The following is a 13,300-nucleotide window of genomic DNA, read 5'->3' on the forward strand; positions in this document are numbered from 1 at the left end:
GGGGCTCATATCTCAGGTGTAGTTCTTAAAAGTTGAGGTGCCCAACGTGGGGCTCAAACTCTTCAGAAGAATCTCCTGATGGAGTCACTACAGGGTGGGTGGCAGTTGTGGCAAGATTGTGTCTCAGCTTCTCTTACCCACTTTAATGTGGATTTTTTCTGGTTCACTTGATGTGTATTGTTGCTTTGCTAGTTTTTAGGTTTTTCTCAGAGAAAAGTGTCCTATATGTGCTGTGGGAGGAGGCGGGGTTCAGGATCTTGCTGTGTCACCATCTTGAACTGGCAGCATCAATATTTTTATTTCCCACCTAACTTGCTAAATTCTCTTACTGATTTTAATAGTTTGTCTATAACTTCTTTTTCATTATCTATCGAGACAGCTTTTTTCTATAAATAATATTCTTTCTCATTTCACAATCATAACTTTTCCTCCCATCTTTTCTTGTTTTCTCAGTGCCTCTTTGATCAGATCTTTATTACAATCATAACTTTTCCTCCCATCTTTTCTTGTTTTCTCAGTGCCTCTTTGATCAGATCTTTATTCAAATTGAGCTGTCCAAAATGATTCTATTTTTATGGGATAAAAGCATTTAAGTTGATGTAGCAGGCCTCTTTTCTCCTGTGGTAGATTTCTTTTCTGCTGGCTTCTTTTCAGCTACTGGTTTCTTGGTAACTGCAGCCTTTTTCTCTCCACAAAGGTTTTGATGCCAATAGCCTTCTTTTCTTCTCCTCTGTTACTGGCTTCTTGCCTAGATCCCACTTCTCATCCCAATTGGCCTCTAATGTTCCCTTATCCACCTGGAGTTTGTGATTCTTGGCCTGGTGAAGGATGATGTTCCAGTGTGTGCCTTTTGTATATGAGTTTAGCTTCAACACGATTCTTAGGTTTTTCAGTGGATTCTTCTGTGGGAGTCTGTGATTAATCTTCTTGTGTGGTTCTTGGAGGAATCTTTGGATCTTTGGGCTTTTCAAGGTTTTGCTAAAGTCTGTATTGGGCAACTTGTACAGTCACTCTTGAGGGAGGCAGCTTTACACCAAGTGTCATACACATTATCTAACTTGTGGAAAGCACTTGAAGTCCAAATGCAGAAATATGTCCACCAGGAGCAGTTTCAAAATGTTCAGTGTGCTTCTATCAAGCATAGTTATTGTAGGAATGTTTCTGAAGGTCTTGATGATACAGGGCCCCCTGTGCTGGATACAGTGACAGCTTCTCATTTTGCTTTGACAGCTATCATTTGCTGAGAGGTATAGGTGTTTTTTTGTAACACCCTAAGTTTCTTAAGCAAGATAGTCTCCTTGGTCTTCCGATAGCCTTTAACTTTATCTTCATTCACCAATGGAAGTTCAGAAACTTCCTCAATATGATGACCTTTAGACAGGACTAGTTCTGGCAAGGCTGAGACAGGGCACAGAAAATGGCACATCACTTCTGTGTTGTGTTCACTTTGTGGTTGTCAGTGCCACAAAGGTTTTAATGTATGCAAACATGCAGCCCCACAAAACATATTTCCAAAAGCACCCTCCACATAATCATGAGCTAAATACTCAATATCTTTTAAATAACACTATATGTCACTTTAAAACTTTGTGTCATCCCTTGTGTTTTCTTTCTAAGACAAACACACTTATCAGAAATGTCTTCAAAGAATGGATTGGGCTTACTGGGTGCTGGTTGTGGAGAGGAACAAGCAAGATCATGTTACTCTAAAGGAGAGTGAATTTGCTGACCTTGCCAACCCAGAATTATTATTATTTTATTTTTGGCCGCCCACAGCATGTGGAAATTCCTGGGCTGGGAATCAAATGCACTCCACTGTAGTGACTGAGCCACAGCAATGACAATGCCAGATCCTTAACCACTAGGCCATCAAGGAACTCCCTAACCCAGAATTCTTGATGACTCTCTGAGGGACAAGTACCAACACTAGAACCAAAACAAACAATAAGTGTAAATCCCCTCAAAATTTGGGAACTGGACCAATGACCAGATGAAAAATAAGTTGGCTGCTAATGTGTATGTTTTGGAATGACTGCCTGAGGCCCACAGGAGTTTTCTTTCTTCCTTCCTTCCTTCCTTCCTTCCCTCTCTCTCTCTTTCTCTCTGACAATCCCACAGCATATGGAGTTGCCAGGCCAGGGATCAGATCTGAGCTGCAAGTACAGCAAAACCACATCCTTAACCCACTGTGCTGGGTAGGAATCAAACCTGAGTCCTGCAGTCCCAAGAGGCCACCATCCTGCTATGCCACAGTAGGAACTCCCTGCAGGAGTTTGGAGGCAGTGTCTTAATGGATAGTCATTGTTTACTATGTGTATGGTCTGGCAGGAAAGTAAATCAGCAATTGGTACCCACTGCCTTTTGTCTCTTGATCTGGAAGCCCATGGTTTACTAGGAGGAAGAATGGTGACAGAGTCTGATGATAATTTTCAGCTCATCCCAAAAAGCTAACTCTTTATGGTAATATAAACTCATCAACCATGGTCTGAACATAGCTGTGAAGAAAATGTCAGGTTAAGTACTTATCTTAGTGACACATTATTTAATGGAAACCACATTTCTGTTATATTGAGTCATCCACACTTATTTTTAAAACATGAATTTCTCTTATTTTGTAAAGATACTATTGGAATAGGTCAGTTTTCAGCATCTAGTAACATACCATTCTGCCCTATCGCTCTTGAATTTGATATTAGTGAATATTTTCCTTAAAAACTCATAATAACACATTCTTTGCTCCCCAGCCCCCAGGGAACAGGATGTTTTAATTAACATATACATTATACAAATATCTGCTCATCTTAGCTTTCTGCATGAAAGGGATTGAAATTTGTTCCACCAAAGAAGCAAAATCAACACACTCAAAGGCTGGGTGCGAGTATATTAGCATTTCAGAGGCTCAAGTGTCATAACTGGTTTAACTAAACAAAGCCATAATGTACATTTCAGAAAATTGCCAGGAAGGAAAATCGATTCTGTATCTGAATTGAATTCAAATAAATCCAGCACCATGTATCTACACTCTGCATAGGCCTGATAGGACATCTGCAAATAATTTGCAATCAAAATCTTAACTTGTTTGAAAAGAGGCATAAGTTCACCATTTTTCTTAAACTGAAATTATTGTCCTAACAGATTTATGGAAATATTTTGCATCCTTAAAAGTGGTTGATGTTGACATGCTATTTATCAATTTCTACCCCTTTGAAAAATTTTAATCTTTAATTATAAATTTACTCATTTTGTTTGGGAGATGGACTAAATGAATTGGTAGTGATGTCTAATGCCTAGGGTCAGATGAACCAATGGAAGGAAAGAAAGCACACCAACTATCAAGTCATGTGTACATTTAGTGTTTCTGTAAAATGTAGGAGATTGATCTTTTAAGGGAAATGTAGGAAGCAAAGGAATTGGGTATTACTATTTAGTACTTAAAGTTATTTTTCATTTTTTTTCAGAATCTTTGGATGCGGCAAGTTACTGGAGCAATGTCATAATGTTAGAAAGATACAGTGTAGGTGAAAAGCTGACAAATTTGAGATCTTAAAGTTGTTCTGTTTAAAGAATAAAATCAAAATAAAGTTTTCAGTTAAAAAATTAAATTATAGGACTAATTATTTTTAATTCGTCTGTTTAGTGCTGTGTCTTCCTTAGAAAACATTTTCTCTTATTCATTTAAAATATAAAATTAATTTCTTTTAGCAAGTACTAACACTAGAAGCACTTTTTCCACATTGTCAAATTATGAAGCCCATCAGGGCTGCAGCATCACACAACTCCAGTTAGAATTGTCCACATAGAAAACATTAAGAATGACAGCTCTGCTGTGCAGCTGCTTATGAATGAGCTCCCTGGTGCTGGGCAGTTCCCTGCAGTGTCCATGAGGGTTGTGAATGTTTATCTTTTGTATACAAAGAGGGGGGCTTGAAATTCTTCCCTAGTTTTCCATACTCTTTCTCTCACTGTTGACAACTTACTGCCTGAGTATCTTCTCTATTCCCCTGGAAGTGATTAGCCTCATCGGCTTGTCCTGTCATTGTGTCCAAGGGATGTTACAGTACAGAGCCCTTAAGAGGCACTAGCCCCCTTTTCTGTTAAAAGACTGGGAAGAATTAATCAGGATTCTTCAGTGACTCTGCGTGGAGCACAGTCCATGTTCTTGCTTGACATCACAAAAAATCTATATGAAGATTTTTACACAGCCATTCTTAGCATTGGTTAGGCTAGGAGATTATACATTATTGCCTGTCTTGTTGGTTAAAAGATGTATTGCCTAGGTACTTACAGGCCTATTCTAGTGGATTCTTTACAACTTATTGATGGAATGTTTCAAAGTACCTAACCTCTTCTGGAAAATGAAGATAATTCTTTTTTGCCTAATGTAGTGACTCTACAATGTATAAATATATTAAATCTGGTCTCAGATCCTCTCTAGTTGGTCTTAAATTTGGATTCCCTGAAAAAAACTATACATACCTATCTATATGTATGTGTGTATATATATACATACATGTATATACATGTACACACATCCGTATATGTATTCTCAGACAATTTTAGTTATGAACAAGACTCATAATTTGCTCTTGATGGCAGTGACTATGGATTCTTTCAATTTATGTTGTAACAATTGTCAAATATTTCTATTTTTTTCCAATTTCTCTGTGATTGTTTGCCATCTCATATCTGTGTTTCAACTTTGTGTTTCCTGGTAACTTTTTTTTTTTGTCATATATAAGTATGATTATGTTAACTAAATGTTAATGAGAGATGTTTTGGCAAAGGATCTGATAATGGAAAACTTGGGAAATTGTATATTACTCCATTTTAAGGACACCCTCTATAAAAATGTCTATACTGAACACACTTACTAGGGGTGAGTGGTCACACACAAAAAAGTCCTTTGACTGCTCCCCTTGTGCTTTTAAATATGTAGCAAATCAATAGTGTTTGATAGAAAGATATTTGGGCGATTTGAGAAATAAATTGAAGCTGTATTTTTAGGACCCAAAACAACAACAAAAAAATGAGTCTCAAGTGGTTATTTATCTTTGAAATGAAAAACAAGCCCATGGAAAATAAACATGGAAAGTTAAAATCCTGATGTACTGATGGCTATGCATGGCCATTCAGAAACATAATTCTGATTGACTGTGTATCAAAATTTCTTTGAGATTACATTTACCAGATTTAAAATCTATAAGGAAAACACAGCAAAAAAGCATCCGTCAGCTATGATGTTAGCTACTAAAAGCAGTTCATATTTCAACATTAGCTTGCACTACATTTCTTTCAATGATGTCATATCTTTAATAAGCTGGGTTTTCCTTGATTGTCATGACAAAAATAAATGGTGAACAAAATTGATATGGAATAAGAAATGAGGGTTGCAGCGTCCCATCTGATGCCATGATCTGATATGAAATTTTTCTAGGAGCACAAATCCATTTAGTGTATAATTGTAGTTATTTAAACATGAAAAATACTATATTTTCTTTTAATTTATGTACATTGTTCATTCAAAAGATTACTATATTGTTAAGATGTAAATGATTAAGTTTTTGAACCTAACTACTTCATAAACAGAATGATTAGGTATTGCTTTTGACCTATCAAATATCATGGAAATGTTACTGTGTTGCCGAGGTTCCTGTAAACCAAGCAAGTCTAGTAACCTCTGACTTACACCATTTTGTTGACCTTGTTGAACTCTTTGAATCTGTGATTTTCCTTTGAAAATAATCTACAGAGGCCAAGTGACACTCTAGGATGGATTTTTGAGCTGCGTATGTTTCTAGACTATGGCTAAATATTCCTCAAATCCCCGGTCTCTTAACTCCCAATGAATTGAGGCAGAGTTTTCTTAATGAGGTAGTTGAATAGCACATTCTACTTTCCACAGCTCCCACTTCTGGCTTGAGATTGATAAGGATGCTCCATAGTAGACATAGGATATAAGTTCTTTACTAGGGAGACTCCTTGTGATTTGTTTCTGAGAAACCCAAATCTAAGGAGGTGTAAATGGAAAGGCATTTCACACTGCTTGATGAAGGAATTGTCAAATCTCATTTTGGGCTGATTCATTCTAGGACCAACCCAAGAATGTGAAAATTACTCTCACCTTGGTCCTCATTCCAAAGAATGTGAAAATTATCTTAAATCTCTGGGGCAGCAATACTGAGTCAATTAGTGGTCACTTTTCCTCTACCTCAACAAAAAGTCTTTCACTCTTCAGTGTAGAGCTGAAATTGCATTTTCTTCCCAAGCCTCTCCTTAATCCCCCAAAAAAGTTAGTCAAGGCTTATTATCAGTGTTCCTTATTGTATATATGAGCTTTCCCTAGTCTGTAAATTCATTAAAAATAGAAATATACTTAGGAAACCTTTGTCCAGTTGTCCTAATGAGCTTCAAAATCTCAGCAGTAGCCACAGACTCAATGACTATTTTTGTCTTTTGGAAAACAAATGTCATTAACAAGTTATAATTTTTGCTCACTGTAAGACTTCATACCCTTATGACCTTTGTATAAAAAGGTGATAATTCTGTAACATATCAGAATAAATGGATGAGAACATGACTGACTGAGGGGGAAGGTGCTGGTCACCCCCACTACAGTGGGGTATTGATAGTGAAGCACACCTGTAGCCTGGGGGGGCACACCAGTGCACTCTAGTCTATTGGTTGGTCAGTTGGGTTTTATTGTACTTTGGTTACAATACCATCTTTGCATGCATTTCTCAGACAACTTCTAAACACTATAACAAATATAATACATAAAATTTACAAAACTTCCATAATATCTGTTTCAAATCACTGAGCTTGGTAGTTAATGTTAGTGAAGAACTGTGCAGCACTTGCCAGTAAACACACCTCTTCTTGGGGCTTCTGCCCACAGAGGAATGTTTTGATTTGAGGCAGAGTCATTAAACACTAGCCTTTCGAGATTCCATTACCGTAGTCGTTTCTCATTCAGGGACTATTTGCTGGACTGAGAGCTGGAGCACAGTTCAGGGAAGGAAAACAGATGAATGGACCTAAGTCAGTCTCAGGTGAGGAATGTAGGAAGTCAAAAGTCTTGATGGTCTGGATGATATCCTCTTACTCCATTACGTAAAACCTTCCTGTGGCTGCCCATTAATTTAGAATAAAATTCAAATTCTTCACCATGACTTCCATGGCCGTATGCTACATACTGCTTATTTCTCTAACCTCACTCAATCCTGCTATAAATATTTAGTGAGTACCTACCATATCCCAATCATATGGGATACATATAGGAACATAATTAAGATCTTCACCCTTATGATATTAACATCCTTTTTTTTTTTTTTTTTTTTTTTTTTTTTTTTTTGTCTTTTGTCTTTTCTAGGGCCGCACCCATGATATGTGGAGGTTCCCAGGCTAGGGGTCTAATCACAGCCACAGCAACTCGGGATCCAAACCACATCTGTGACCTACACCACAGCTCACGGCCACGCTGGATCCTTAACCCACTGAGCAAGGCCGGGGATTGAACCCATAACCTCATGGTTCCTAGTTGGATTCGTTAACCACTGAGCCATGAAAGGGAAAGTAAGGGAAAAATAAACAATAACCCATAAAATAAACAAGTATAGGGAAGAGAATTTTAGAGGTGATAGGGCTATGGGAAAAATAAAATGTTGGGGAAGTCAAAGGGGATTGAGAGTAACAACAGGAATGGAGTCAGCAATTTTTTGTGTGTAAAAGGCCAGATGACATTCTAGGCTTTGTGGACCATAGGGTCGCTGTTGCAACTGTTCAACCCTGCCCTTAGCACAAAGGCAGCCATAGATGATAAGTCAATGAATGGGTGTGTTTTTGTTCCAATAAAACTTTATAAAAACAAGCAGTTGATCTGATTAGACTGGCGGGCTATAATTTGAAGACTTGTAGTGAAAGTGTTAAATTATCACTGGAGAATGCCTCATTGAGAAAGTAGGATTTGAGCAAAGTTACTTTCTGTCCAATTGTGCTATATAATTTTAATCACAACATTTACTATCACATTAACTTGTTTTATTGGATGTTTGTGGGCAAGCTTTGCTTCTGTTTCTCCTAATGATTATGTAAGTGCCACGATGGCAGTGAGCTGGTTTCCTTTTTGCTCAGCACCTGGAATAGTGATGGCACATAGTAGAGATCCAGTAAATATTAGTGAAGTGAATGGGTGGAGAGTGAATGTCATTTCTAAAGAGAGCAGCCTATATTTGGTTCCAGCAAATTGTAACCATGAAAGATCAATGTACTTCTTACTAGATCTTCTGGGTTTTCAAGAGAAACTAGAGATCCAAATTTTTATGTAAATTCTCTCAATTTCAAATGACTGCAACTAATGAAAAACATAAAATCATTTTGCATGTCAGACTAAATGATTCTGCAAGCTAGTCATCCAGGACTTCTATATACATTTATGGAGTATATACATCAGTAGGTCTTTTTGAATTTCATTTCTATACTTAGTGGTGTGAAAGGTGATTTAAGTGACTTATTCATTGGCTAGTATGTAGTAATAGAGACCACATTCACACCTTAAGACTTCCTACCCCTATTCTATGCCTGTAAGAACTACACGTGTTAATACTGTACATACTGTAAGGGTAATATGCTCTCCTAAGGAAAGGAGTTCACAGATTTCATGCATAAACTTTTGGAATCTATATATACCTATGGAAAATACTCTTTCACTTGCTTTACTTGGCTTTGCTCTAAAGGAGTGAAATTCCCAACTCTTTGGATCTGTGTGGTATAATTTTCAAGTAAAGTAAAAGTAGGACGGGGTTATATTTCATTGATTCACAGTGTATCTCCTTGCCCTGAGCCTAACCCATGGTAGATATTTAATAAATATGTATTGTTGGAATGAGAGAATGAAATCTGCATTAATTATGATATTTGAAAAATAGGTATAACTAGAATAAACATATTTTGAGTAACTATTATTTGAAAAATTATTGTTCTCAAGCCATGGTTTTTGAAAATCTAATATATTAACACAAATTCAATACATGAATGATTGTTGAATCTATAATGAATGAAAACTTCAGTGACCTAAGGGCCCTAACTGAAAATGCTATATAGTACTATTGTAGGTAATATCTATTACACTTTTGATATGTAATAAATTCAAATTATTTTATATTTACTTTTATTACAAGGTAGGGAATTTATTAATAAAACCATGGTTATGGCAAAGTCATATGACTCATACAATTTCGAGAAACTATGGCAGGAAATCACTATGAGTACCCATACTTAGTAGTGTGGCGAGCATGTTTCTTAGTATTTTTTCTTTTTTTTTGTCTTTTTTTGTCTTTTCTAGCGCCGCACCCAGGGCATATGGAGGTTCCCAAGCTAGGGGTCGAATCGGAGCTGTAGCCTCCAACCTACGCCAGAGCCACAGCAACGTGGGATCTGAGCCACATCTGTGACCTACACCACAACTCACTGGAACTCTGGATCCTTAACCCAATGAGCAAGGCCAGGGATCAAACCCAAAACCTCATGGTTCCTAGTTGGATTCGTTAACCACTGAGCCACAACAGGAACTCCTGTTTTTTAGTATTTAGCATTATTTGTTACAGATCATTTGCAAGATAACAGAAAACAAAGCAAATGATAGTCTAACCTATAAGAAATGAGGCAAGAGATTTAGCACTGAGATTTTTTTCCTTTATGATGCTTTGGGGATCAGGTTTAGAAAAGCATGAATGATGTGTTTTGGTATTCATTTTTTGTAATATGCTTATGTATGGGTGAATTTATTTGTACTTTAAGGGACAAAATTATTACAGATACTTAAAATATGTAGATAATATTGAGGATTTGTTTTTTAAAAATCACATTATTAATCTTATGATTAGAAAATGGTAACAGGACTATTAATCCATACTGATAATTTGTTTTTCCTATGTTTTCCTTTTTTTCTGAAATTGAGATAAAATTAACATATAACACTAGGTTAACTTCAGGTACAAAATACAATGACAAAATATAAAATACAATGTATAGACTGTGAAATAATCACTGCAGTAAGTCTAATTAACATCCATCACCACATACAGTTACAAATTATTTCTTGTGATGAGAACTTTTAAGATTTACTCTCTTGGAGTTCCCACTATGATTCACTGGGTTAAGAAACTGACTGCAGCAGTTTGGGTCACTTTGAAGGTATGAGTTCAATTCCCCACCCAGTACAGAGGGTTAAAGGATCTGGCGTTGCCACAACTATGGCACAGGGCACAGCTGTGGCCTGGATTCAATCCCTGGCCCGGGAACTTCCATATGCCACAGGTTTGGCCATAAAAAAAATAAATAAAAAAACTCTCAACAAATTTTAAATATGCAACACCCAATTATTAACTATGTTCACCATACTATGGATTATATCTCCAGGACTTAATAATTTTATAACTGAAAGTTGGTAACTTTTGACACTTTTACCTATTTATCTGACCCTGATAACCCCTACCTCCTAACTCTGGCAACTACCAATCTGTTCTTTTTTTTTCTCCCCTTCGGTAAGATTCCACATCTAAGTGACATTATATGGCATTTGTCCTTATCTGACTTACATCACTTAGCACTATGCCCACAAGGTCCATCTGTACTCTCACAAATGGAAGAATTTCCTTCTATTTTATGGCAGAATAATATTCCATTGAATAGATGTCACATTTTCTTTATCTGTTCATCTGCTGATGGATGGAAAACTTAGGTTGTTTCCACACCTTGGCTATTGTTAATAGCGGTAAACATGGAGTGCAGATATTTTTTTGAGTTAGTGTCTCATTTCCTTCAGATAAATATCCAGCCATGGAATTTCTAGATGATATGGTAGTTCTATTGTTTTGTTTTTTGAAGAACGTGCATACTATTTTCCATAGTGGCTACACCAGCTTACATTACCCCTAACAGTTCCCTTTTTTCCACATCTGCACCAACACATTATTTTTTATCTTTTTAATAAAGCCCGTTTTATAGGTATGAGATGATGTGCCACTGTGGTTTTAATTTGTATTTCCCTGATGATTAGTGATATTGAGAACCCTTTCATGTACCTATTGGCCATCTGTGTGTTATCATTGGTAAAAATATCTAATCAGACCTTCTGAACATTTTTAATGAAATTGTTAGGGATTTCTTGCCATTGATTTGTATGAATTCCTTGAATATTTTAGATATTAACCCTTATCAGTTATGTGATTTGCAAATATTTTCTCCTATTTGGGAGACTGCATTTTCATTTTGTTGATGGTTTCCTTTGCTTTATAGAAGTTTTTAAATTCATTGTAGTCCCACTTGTTTATTTTTGCTTTTGTTGCCTTTGTTTTGGTGTCAGATCCAAAAAATATAAGCAAGACTGATGTCAAGAAGCTTATCACCTTTGCTTTCTTTTAGGAGCCTTATAGTTTTAGGTCTATGTCCAAGTCTTTAATCCATTTAGAGTTAATTTTTGTGTATGATGTAAAATAGGGATTCAAATTAAATCTTTCGTATGTGGGTATACAGTTTTCCCAGCACCATTAACTGAAGAGACTCTCTTTTCCCAATTACATATTTTTGGCTCCTTCATCATAAAGTAATTGGCCATATATGTTTGCATTATTTCTGGGTTCTCTATTCTGTTCCATTGATGTACATGTCTGTTCCATATCAATAATATACCTTTTTGATTACTAAAACTTTGTAATATAGTTAGAAAACATGATATCTCCAAATTTGTTTTCCTTTCTCAAGGTTACTTTGGCTAGTTAGGGTATTTTGTCATTACATACACATTTTAGGATTGTTCTATTTATGTGAAAAATTCAATTGAAATTTTGAATTGTGTTGAATTGTGTTGAATCTGTATATTCCTTTAGGTAGCATGAAAAGTCTAACAGTATTAATTCTTCCAACCCATGAGTCTGTAATACTTTCCCATTTATTTTTATTGTCTTCAATTTCCTACATCAGTGTCTTACATTATTCAATGTAAATATCTTGCACTTTTGGAATCTGTTGTCACTCTGTGGGTTAAGAACCTGACTGGTATCCATAAGGATACAGGTTCAATCCCTGGCCTCACTCAGTGGGTTAAGGATCCAGCATTACTACAAGCTGTAGTGTAGGTTGCTGATGCAATTTGGATCTAGAATTGTTGTGGCTATGGCATAGGCCAGCAGCTAAAGCTCAGATTCAACCCCTAGCGCCAGGAACTTCCATATGCCATGAGTATAGCCCTTAAAAAAAAAATCTTGCACTTTGTTGATTAAATTTATTCCCAGGTATTTTATTTTTTCACAAATTGCAAATGGGATTGTTTTCTTAATTTCTCTTTCTAATAGTTTTTTATTAGGGTATAGAAATGCAATATAATGATGCAAGTGACTTTTTTAATATATTAACTATTTTTCTAGATTAACTGAATTTGTTTATTCTGTTTTTTTTTGTGGAGTCTTTAGGGTTTTCTGTATATAATATCATGCCATCTCCAAATAGAGACTTTTTCATTTCTTTCTTTCCAATACATATACCTTTTCTTTTTATTGACTGATTTCTCTGGTGAGGACTTTGAATACTATGTTAAATAAAAGTGGTCAGAGTAGACATGATTGTCTTATTCCTATTCTTAGGGAAAAGTGTTTCAGCTTTCAACCTTAAGATGTTAGCTATGGGCTTATCAAATATGTCCTTGTAATGTTGAGGTACAATTCCTCTATACCCAGCTCATTGAGTGCTTTTATTGCAAATAGACATTGAATTTTGCCAAATGCTTTTTCTGCTTCTATTGAGATGATCATGATTTTTATCCTCTGTTTTGATAATTTGATATATCACATTGATTGATTTATGGCTGTTGAACCACCTTTACATGCCTGGGACAAATCCACTTGATCATGGCGTGTGATCCTTTTAATGCATTTTAAAATTCAATTTACTACTAATATTTTTGTGGATTTTTGCATCAGTATTCACCAGGGGTATTTACCTGTCATTTCCTTTTTTTATAGTGTTCTTGTTTCAGTAACAGGGTAATGCTGCCTTGTTAAATAAGTTTGGAAATTTCCTTTCCTCATCTAACTTTGAAATGCTATAAAATTGAGTTGTGGTGATCGCTGTACAACTATAAATGTAGTAAAATTAATAAAAATAGAGTTTGAGAAGGATTGGCCTTAGTTCTTACATTTTTGATAGAATTCACCAGTGAAACCATCTGGTGCTGGAATTTAGTGTGTTGGGAGATTTTTGATTACTGGTTTAATCTTAGAAGAAATCTGTTCAGATTTTCTATATT

At 35.9% G+C, this 13,300-nt stretch overlaps 1 long non-coding RNA gene and 1 pseudogene across 1 annotated transcript in view; one reads left to right on the top strand and one right to left on the bottom strand.

The window, feature by feature from the left end:
- Positions 1–13,300, top strand: part of LOC146395764 (uncharacterized) — a 160,591-nt gene that overhangs the window by 84,098 nt on the left and 63,193 nt on the right. The gene's annotated exons all lie outside the window — the stretch shown is intronic.
- LOC110257096 (large ribosomal subunit protein uL4 pseudogene) lies at positions 590–1,426 on the bottom strand (annotated as a pseudogene).

The sequence above is a fragment of the Sus scrofa genome, chromosome 15 (assembly GCF_054392235.1).
Source record: "Sus scrofa isolate SSC_HxYL_T2T_F1_AM1 chromosome 15, Sscrofa_HxYL_maternal_Yorkshire_Landrace_v2.0, whole genome shotgun sequence".
NCBI lineage: Eukaryota > Metazoa > Chordata > Mammalia > Artiodactyla > Suidae > Sus > Sus scrofa.